The sequence below is a fragment of the Macaca nemestrina genome, chromosome 13 (genome assembly GCF_043159975.1).
Source record: "Macaca nemestrina isolate mMacNem1 chromosome 13, mMacNem.hap1, whole genome shotgun sequence".
In the NCBI taxonomy this organism is placed as follows: Eukaryota; Metazoa; Chordata; class Mammalia; order Primates; family Cercopithecidae; genus Macaca; species Macaca nemestrina.
This window is the reverse complement of record NC_092137.1, coordinates 56,390,952-56,401,404: the sequence shown is the minus strand read 5'-3', so window position 1 is coordinate 56,401,404 and position 10,453 is coordinate 56,390,952. Positions and strand designations below refer to the sequence as shown.

Here is a 10,453-nt window from a genome sequence, read left to right as displayed (position 1 = left end):
ATTAGAAATTGAGAAGAAGCAAATTTTATTTTGCCTTTAAATGACTCTTTGCATCCAGTTCTTCCTCCTCAACAAAACTTTGCACTTAGGTGTTGGTTACAAGAAGTATTTCCTCCCTAAAGCTCCACCAGGTTGCCTTCTGGTAGAAACTGTTTTTTCATGTGCCACAGACCCTGGAGGGCAGGACATCCAAGTTACAACAGTTCAAGCCAAGTGGCTGCAGGACCCATACAGCTGTGACTTCTGTCAGCTCTTAAATAAAACATTAGATGTGTGTCTATTGTTTGTGAACTGTCCATGGTCCCTTTTCAGCTGGCTGGGGTTAAAGGGCATGTAGATTAGTAGGCCAGCTGTTTGGTAATTGTCACAGCCAGTTACTCGGTAACCTATAGGACAGCATTCTCTGGAGGTAATGTATTTGTTGCTAAGCAATGAATTCAGGTAAAACACCTTTCCTTGGTTCTTTTTGGTCCAGTTTTAGAACACAGGGTATTGGTTACACTGTCTTCTCCCACAGCCCATTCACACCTCTTTTGTTTTTCTACCCAGGCCATGAAATGAGTGCCGATGAGTTGGGACAGCCCTGTTTACTGGGACTTATCAACTGCTTATGCAGTCCAGCAGTAAGCAAATGGCTGGGCAGCAGTATTTCTTGGGATGTGCTCTGAGGTAGCCACTGTCATAAAGTCCCTTCCAGATCTTAGCTTGGGAATTGGCCAATATATCCGTCAGATGGGCACGAAGAAGAGCAAAAACAATGGCAAGAATGTGATGAGAAGAAAGGTAAACAGATGCCTGGTGACGTGTGCCCACATCAGTTACCAACTTCATTATTATTATTATTATTATTATTATTATTATTATTATTATTATGTTTACATTTTGGAATACATACTTGCCCTCAATACTTAAGCGTAAATGCTTTTTAAGTAAACCACTCTGTTACAGAGACCAAGAGCACTGGGTAAGAGGGGACTCTGGCAGAAAACCTCAGTTTAGTCCTCTCAGAATAGGTTTGAGCCATCTTCCTCCTCTAAGGAGTTTGCTGCAGACAAGATAAACAACCAGCTTCTCAACTACATTTCTTCCTACCTTAAAATTTTGAAGCCATTACAACCTGTTGTTACAGGAGACCATCTAAGGTAAGCCCCATTCACTTTGTTGTTTCCCCTGGCAGTGTTTCAGTAGAAGAGATAAAAGAAAGAGTGGTGTTTGGGTTCTCAGAAAAACCTATTAATTCAACTGAGCATTCTTACCACTTTCTGAAGAAAATCACGGTTCCTCAGAGCAGGGTGTGGGTTCTATCTGGGACTCTCATGTGCTGGGGCCCTGCCACTGTCACTTCTTCCATGTGTGAGCCTCACATTAGCTATACCACACCAGTTAGCAGGTAGACATTTTCCTCCCAAAAATGATATTCATGTTCAAAAACGTTCACAGAGAAATTCCTTTCAATGGCAATCGCCACTAGGAAATGCTAAAGATTTCTTTTTTTTATGGTGAACCAACATATACCCACAGAATATGAAAATCATGGGATACAATGTGCTTCAAGTCCAGCACAGAAGCCATGCTCTTGCTGAATCTCTTGCTCAAGACTCCCAGCTGGCAAAAAGGGGCTCTGCCAGGCAGCCACGGCCCCACCTCACTGAGTGATGGTTAACAGCAACAGGGTCTGAAACACAACTCCACCTTTGATTCGCAAGGTGGCCTTCAGCAAATTACCTAGCCTCTCTCAGCCTCAATGCCCTCATTCTTAAAATGGGCATAAAAATAAGGTTGGTTAAAAACAGGGTTGCTATGGGAATTACATGAAGTAATACATGGAACCCCCTAAGTGCATAATAATTGCTAGCCTTGGTTATAGTTACCTCTCCTTTGGAGCCCTCACTGTACCAAACTAAACAAACAAATGCCTGTTGAGTGTCCACTGTGGGCAAGGCTCTGCTTGTCAGTTAAAATCTTGTTAGAGTGAATGAAAATAAAACATTGAAATAAAGAGCACTTTTGGTATTCATTACTTAAGGTTCTTATACGATTTTCCTAGAGAAACAGACCTATAGAGAGTACAAGAGTTACACAGCAGAAACCCGTACCACATGTGGGACACACACCTCTGCTTGTGCAGAAGTTTGTATGCCTGTGTGTTCGCCCAGTGAGCCCACTGCATTTGGAGGGGGCATGGGCATTTCGCTCTGCAGCTTCCCCTCAGCCCAGCAAACCACTGGCAACAACCAATGGTCAAAAAACATGTTCAAGTTGTTGAGTTAGGAAAGGATGAGGCAGAGAAAAGAAAAAAGGTCAGGTTCAAAGCATTGCCTGTAGTTTTTGTCATTTTCTTGTCTGTTTCCTTTTAAATTCAAAGTGTTCAAAGCCCTTTAGGAACTCTTTTGCCACCTAGGTAAGTTGACAGGCAATCTTACTCTCTCCAATACATGGATATGAGATGATTGAGAAAATAAGTAGTGGGCTGGAACCCTAAACTATAACAAACACACAAAACAACAAAACATTAATACCTACAAAATTCCATGCAGGTTTCCTAAGGCCTTCTCCCACATCTTAATTCATGGTTTCCCTTGAAATGGCAATGTAGATAAACTAGTACTTAAATGTAAAAAGCGAAGCTCTGAGTGCTTCCATAAAAGGGATTGATAAAGATAAGAGAGATGAGTAGTAGTCTGTGCATTGAGAGGCTAAACACCCAAAGGGCTGGCCACAGCTCTACCTGGGTAGCCCTCACAGCTCAACTCTACAGAATCCTCTGTTGGGCAGACCTTATCATAAACATGGATTAAGGACCAAGGGCCACACAGTAAACTGACAGACCAAAAAGACAAAAAGAATCCTCCAGCACAACTTTTGTGGAAAAAAATAAATAAATAAAAAAGGAGAAATCATAGTCTGACTTCTGAGGCTGGTGACAGTTTAATGGACTCTGTTTATGTAAGGAGTAAAGGCTTGGGTTTAAAAGAAATTTTTTAACTTCATAAAGTAGGTTAAAGAAGCCATTACACTTCTCACTTGCAATTTTTACATGGTAAATGTATTAGCTGACAGCTCTAAGTAGAACACAAAAGAAAATACCCTGCCACCAGAGGATCATGAGGTCAAGAGATCAAGACCATCCTGGCCAACACGGTAAAACCCTGCCTCTACCAAAAATACAAAAATTGGCCGGGTGCGGTGGATCACACCTGTAATTCCAGCACTTCGGGAGGCCGAGGTCAGGAGATCAAGACCATCCTGGCTAACACAGTAAAACCCCGTCTCTACTAAAAATACAAAAACAAAATTAGCCGGGCATGGCGGCAGGCACCTGTTGTCTCAGCTACTCGGGAGGTTGAGGCGAGAGAATGACGTGAACCTGGCGGAGGCTGCAGTGAGCCAAGATCACGCCACTGCACTCCAGCCTGGCAACAGAGTGAGACTCATCTCAAAAAAATGAAAAAAACAGAAATACCCTGCCACCTGTGTAACTCACTGAATTGTTTTGTTCTTAAACTTCGCCCTTTGTTAGATTAATAATCAGTTGTAACATAGGCTCATAAAATGAAAGTGGGTTTTTACCATCTTTTCACATCTTACCTTAGCACTATCACCTTCTTCTAATGATTTCCTCGTTATAACAATTTCCTCACATATTGGGATGCTCCTTTGGACAGCATTACCTCATAAAGAAGTCATTTTGATATTTCAGGAATAAAACCCCTTCGGATAGAGTCCAAGAGCTGCTATCACTTTAAAACAAATGGCTCTTGGCAACAAATATTAAAACTCCCGTGTGTTTTAACTTAGGTTCTGAAGAATTAAATGTCAGAACCCTAAACTAAGACACACTTGCTTTTTTGCTATTTCCCGCCTCTGAGTATTACAAGATACAATATATTGACAGTATTTTATATTTATACTTCACACAAACAAGGCGTAATTGCACATTTTATCACCACACAAAATAAACGTAGGCAAACCTCTCTTTCTTCCTGTCTTGTATGTTGTCATTTGGCCAGGAGGCATTATGTTTGCCCTTTATTCCTGTTTTGTGAGTGAGTCGTGTTTTAACTAAACTTTCTTTTTTTCCTAGAGTTAGCAGTGATCAGTTAGTTGCCTCCTTACCCCGAACAATTAGAGAAGATCTCTCTCTGTGTGTATCCTTCCTAAGTCCTTAGCCCAGAGCTCTCCACCACTAGAAACAATTCTTTTTTTTTTTTTAATTTTGAGACAGGAGATATTGGGAACGTGCAAACAGACAGTAAAAGGCCTCCCAAAAGTATGCTGTTTTTAGAATGCACTTATCATCAGCATGGTACACATCTACCTGATTATTTCTTATCTAGACAAAACTCTGGTGAGGGTTTTTTTGTTTGCTTTGGTTTGGTTTGGTTTTTTCTTTTTCTGTCTCACAAAAACCAAGTGTTCTCCAGCAATGAGGCAACGGAAAAAATCAATACTTGCCATGTACCATGTAACCAATAGAATAAGGGGAATGATTTATGTATGGTTGGATGCAGCCTGAATCAGCTGGGGCCTCGTACAGAGAGCAAGAAAAAGAGAGAGGAAGAGACACAGAGAGAGAAAGAGAGAGAGAGAAGAAACAAGGGGAGATAGCAGGGAGCTCAATTGCAGTGATTATTTCTACAGTGTGGCCAGATTTTTTTTTTTTTCTGCAGTAATAATCCCCCTTTCCGGCACTACAGGACATAGGGAAAGCCTGCAATTTGTGGAATATCTGATGGCTCAGCTTTCCCCTCCTTTCCTCGGAGTCATGATGCCATGTTCATATTAAGGTGCATTGAGAAGGGGAGAATGATGTATGGCCTGCAGTCCTTCAACCTTCCAGTCATCTCCACCCTAAGAAAGACTAGTGATGAGTCGGCAAGCATTAGTTGACAGAGAGTCAAATTATCAACAGGATTAAAAATAAATAAATAAAGTGCTCCAGCAACGCTTCCTAAGAAGACCAGCGGGAAGAGCCTACAGACGAGAACTACTCTATACCCCAGGAGTTTCTGCTGGAAATATAGTTTGGTTAACTGGAAATCCAGGGCGCTGCAGCATTTAAAGGTATTTCATCCTGAAGGCAACTTTTAAGGTAGCTGATATTCTTACTCAAAGCTTAGATATGAACTGTAGTTATGTGCTTGTGGTGGGGAGGTGGAAATAGAAAGCCCCAAGCCCAGCTACTTCACAGCTGGATACCTGCTACTATTGTATATTGAATTCTAGTAGTTGTGACTTTAAACTGGGTTAATCATTTGCTTCAGGATGACATAATATATGGAGATATATATACATGTTTATTAAATAACATAATCATTTATAAAATTCCCTGCTTCAATCCAGGATGAACCTTGCAGGACTTGATGAGAGGCATATTTGACTATTTCTTTGGAATATCTTTGTTTTCTGCGGTGTATTTAAATGGATCTAAATTTGTTTTCATGAGTTACCTTCTTTATATGTTGTGCTTGAAAATGTAGAAAGGTTGACAGCATTTCATTTCCATCAGTCTGTTGAACAAGACTGAATTATGTCCTTTTATGAGGAACACTGATGCCATATAATTTTTTATGATGTTTTCACGTTCTTTAACCCAGACACAGTATTAACACCACAGTTTGATATTCCACTAAAATATCCTATATTCTGTATATGATTCATTACACCACACGTAATCCATGGAAAGATATTTTAAATACTGAGTATGTCAGAATAATGTCACGTTGTTAATGTTTGCTTAATTGGGAGCTGGTAGTGTTAACACCCAAAAACTGTTAAAATAGCTTTTCCCCCTTCAGTTGAAAGTGTCTATTCAACCCAATATTATCATAAACTCTCTTGACAAAATGCCATGTAATTTTAAAAATTTGTATGTTTACCTTATATAAATTATCTTCAACTCTATTGACTAAATATCATACTGTTTAAAATATGTAATGTTAACCCTACAAAAATTATCTTGAACTCTTTTCACAAAATTCCATGTTGGTTTTTCCATACGTACATTCAAAGTGTCCTGGATGGCAATTTTTGGCATTTTTCCACACATATATTTATCATCTAATTTTTGCTTTCATTTATGACATAATTATTTTTGTGATTCTTACATACCGTATTTAGCTCCTCATTTACACTGCAGAGTTTGTGGATTTATTTCACAGTTAAGTTTGTACACATAGAATAAAAGATTAAAAATAAAGTGCAGATAGCTACAAAATATAAAAAACTCTTCTCTTCTCAGTAGTCCTTGTCTTTTAAATTGCTCATCACACTTTAATACCATTTTTATAGGTGTCATTGAAGAGCAGTTAAGTTGAAGCTTTATTAGTTATAATTCAGCAAATACTCTCATGTCTGCACTTAAATATCTAGTCATTGAGAGATTTGATCTACCCTATTCCTTACAGAATTATTTTGGGAAGATTTCTAAGTAAACTTCACTAAACATATATAATTTTTTACCTCTGAACAAAATTGAGAACAATAAAAATGTAGTCCATAAGCAAACTGTACATAATGAAATATCTTTCCGTAATCATAATACAGAACTGATTATCCAAACCAGCAGAAATTATGCATAATCGTTTTAAATGGGGAAGACCAGGTAGATATCTGCTGCCTCTCTCTACGTAAGGAAAGATTAGCCCTGTTTTTTACATTTTGATCTTGCTCCTCATTCTCCTTTTCATTCTTCTATTGGCCCAGACAGGTGAAACAACAGAAACCCATTACCATCTTTACTTTTGGTTCCGCTGCCTCAGCCATGCCGTCCAGGTGAGGGTTAATAAACAGAGAAAACCTGAAGAGGGTCCAAATAAACTGAGAACTGTAAAGACGAAGCCCAACGCTGCAAACATCTTAGCCAGAAAGAACACTCTTAGCACCCGAAAAGCAGGTATGTGCTTACCAGCAAACTAAAGCAAATGGAAATTACGAAGCATGATCGCCACCAGCGAGGTGCTGCTGAACTATAAGGTAAGTACAACTAGGACCTTATTGTAGATGTATTTTTAGAGCTATGTTGCTGCCACTTCAGAAAAACTGTTATCTATAGCAGAGAAAAAGCTTAAAAGCCTGCCAAAGGCCACGGAGAGTGTTCAATGAGTTTGGCCAAGTCTATTATATTATTTGAGATGGGCCTTCCAACCACAGGTACCCGGGGGGTTAGCAAACAGAATCCTGGCCCTAACAATACCAGAATCGTACCAAACGAGTACTAAACTAACTGCAGGGAGCAGATGGGTAAATAAGAAGTCCAAGAGCTGGATTTCATTGTTAGTTAATAGACTTCCAACACATGTCCTGTCGTTTAAAAAGTTTATTTCTACCAAATGTAAACTTCCCAAGTTCTAATGAAAGCTGACAATGCTCCCCAGTATGAGATTAATTTCTTATCAACATCTGGAGTTAAAATTCATAGGTTCATAAATTCATGGATGAAACTCATCTTACACTGTGACAGAAAAACATATCTTCTCACTGTAAGCAAGAGTCTTCAGTGAACACCTACTATGGTTTATATTCTCCTTCATCGGTGGTTAAAATTTCACTGATGAAATACCCATTAAAGAGAAAATCAATGTCTGAGCTTAACCACCTGCTTTGTTTTAGCACCACAAATTATTTTAAAAACTGATTAACACGAGTAACTCACTGTTTAGGAAATACAGCAAATAGTGTTTCATATTGCTATCTGTCATGCGAAAAAGAAGTTAAGTTGATATACAGTCCTTTGCTCAATAATTAATTAATCCATTTAATACAAATAAATGAAAGCACTGATCAAAAATCCACATTTTTAAAGTCTAATTTCATCTTTGTATGATGAATATAAATGAAAACATTCTCACGTTAAAAATAAAAATATTATTACTTTTAAATACATCTGCTTCTACCTAAGAGATAACATGTAGGCTCTCCATAAAAGAACTATTTCTCACTCTATTTCTTTTTTCTGCAATTAGTCTATAGCACCCAGAGCATCATGGATTAGTCTAGTTTAATCTGAACATAATTGGATAGCAAGTTTCTATTTTCTAATCTAAACAAGCTCATGTTAAAAATACATAGAACTTGGATTCTATTTAACAGAAAGGCTAAATCAGCAGAATAAAATATGACAACACATTTCTGTACTGTTAAAATATCATTACCTGTACTTTGCAGACCTTGCCAAGGCATGAAAGCGCAGGCAACAGTCTACTGAAAATATTAAAAAGACGTATGTCCAGACCCACACTTCAGCTGATTCCCCTGATAGAATGAGGTTCTTTGGCCCTCGTCCTGGCTGTTTGCATTTGCATCTTTATAGATTATGAGTAGATATAGATCCTTCCTTCTCTCACAAATCTGTCCAATTCTCACCACTACTTAGAATGGTTTTACTATATGGGCTGCCTCATTTATGCAAGCAGAATTTTCTCTCATAAGATCTAAATGAGAACACATCTTCCATCCCTACCCCCAGAGAATAATCCAAAAGATGGGAGGTTCTTAATAGAACAATTAATTGTGATAAATTTCTGATTTTTGCTCCTTCGTCCAGGCCTATTTCCATGGCAACATCCTCTCATCCTATTGTTGGGTTGTTCTTCATTCACACAGCAGGTTAAGCCCAGGGCAGCCAGGGCAGGCTGATGGTCAGCTTTTATTTTCTCTGGCCCTTCAACAAAGGTTAGTTGAGGTCACCAGAAGCCAAAGGGTAATTACTTTTCCTCCTCAGGGTTAAAGGTACACAGATTGCTATTGGGACAACTGTATGGATGACCTTCAGCTTTTAATGTTCAATCTTCTTTTCTTTCATCAGAGAACAAATAAGTATAACAATCATGATGCAACTCTCATGCCTAAAATTCCCCAATTTTTTATTGTGTAAAATTACCACATATTAGCATAGTACACTCTTGAAATCAATTTGGAAAACCCAATGCATAAAATGGTTTCCTATCACTTAAATTAAAAACAAAAAATTCCATGGCAGAAAATTGCAGCTGTTCACTGGTTTTCCTGTTCAATTAATCTGATATTCATAATTTCCCAGGCTTCAATCATTTGCTGAGGGTGTGTTAAGGCCGAGAAGAAAATGGAAGCTTTCCTGGCTCCACTTGGGGCTCTATATTTTTCCCTTCAAACACCAGTTGTGGCCTCAGCCCCCTAAACTGACTAAGAGTACATGAGGTCAAAATGAGTTTCCTCTCTTTGCTTCTCTATTCTCAGAGAAAGTCAGCCTCTAAAATAATCGGAGGAGGTGAGTGGATTCTTTTGAGATTAAATGCTTAAAACACATTGCCCCACTCATTTGAAGAGCCACTTTCAGATTTCAGTTCTCCATTTCAATCTGGAATTTTAAGGGAATAATTGTTATGAGTTCCAAAAATGGAGCCAGACATCAGCCAGAATGCATGTGTCATTGTTCTACCACTAGGCAAAAGACTCAGCTTCCTGAACACGATGGGTTTCCTAATAGTTCATCTCAAAAAATGATGCACAGAAGGGAGCCTGAGCCCCTTCTGCGGGGAGGGGCAAGGACCATCTGAAAAGGACCACCTGACCCACTCTGCAGCCTTACCTAGAGGGAACCATCCCTCCGAGTCTCTTCATCTTTATGCAAGAAATTGCCTAGATGAGGGAAATGAGAGCAGATCCTTCACACCCACCCTGAAAGAGGTGGAGACATTATTTCTGCCCACTTCGTCAGACTCACCTGTGTATGGCTGGAGATCAACCAGACACTTTATTTCCCCCTAGTCCCCTGTCTCCCTCAATAGCCCTGACCCAGCTGTCTGTCCAGTGCCACCTTCACAGTCTTCATATGGAGTCATCCTTCTGCCCAGGAGCTTACTGGGAACCCTCCAGATCCACACCAAGGCTGCCCCTACAGATTGCTTCATCAGCTGCCCCTCCACCTGGCTTGAACTTCATACCGCCAGCCTCGCCCCTTTGGCCACTCTGCCTCGTTCAAGCAGCCTGTAGCCCCCTTATGTGTGGTTTCCCCCTCCATGAGCTTATGCCATCTCCTCTAAATGGCAATTTTCTCCTTCAATACCTGCTTCTTCAAATTGGTTTACAATCTAGTTCCTTCAGAAATTCCTCCATTTTTGTCCTCTGCTATATCTAAATTAAACAAATACATGTAATAAATAGACATATTATATGTCATATACCTGTTACATATAACATATATACATATACACTGAAGCTATAGAAAATGTATCTAAATATCTGAATCCTATTAAATAGCAACTTTAAAGAAAAAACCCAATGCCTTAAATGACTCCCATTTACAAATTCTGGGGCCTCTTACAACTCTTTCACATATTTTACATACAAGAACAACTTGTTATTTATCTTGGTAAATTATATTTTTTTCACTTTATTTTTTATTGTCCTTTCTACATCTCTACAAAGTCCTCCTCTGTGCAAAATATTTTGGCATCATCATATCATAATCTTC

General features: G+C 39.1%; 1 long non-coding RNA gene across 1 annotated transcript in view; it reads left to right on the top strand.

The window, feature by feature from the left end:
* The first annotated feature begins 6,806 nt into the window (after positions 1 to 6,806).
* The window catches only part of LOC105465065 (uncharacterized), an 85,042-nt gene continuing 81,395 nt past the window's right edge, over positions 6,807 to 10,453 (top strand). The window contains exon 1 of the long non-coding RNA XR_977257.2: positions 6,807 to 6,975. This is a non-coding gene — a long non-coding RNA (uncharacterized lncRNA). The remainder of the gene's footprint in view (positions 6,976 to 10,453) is intronic.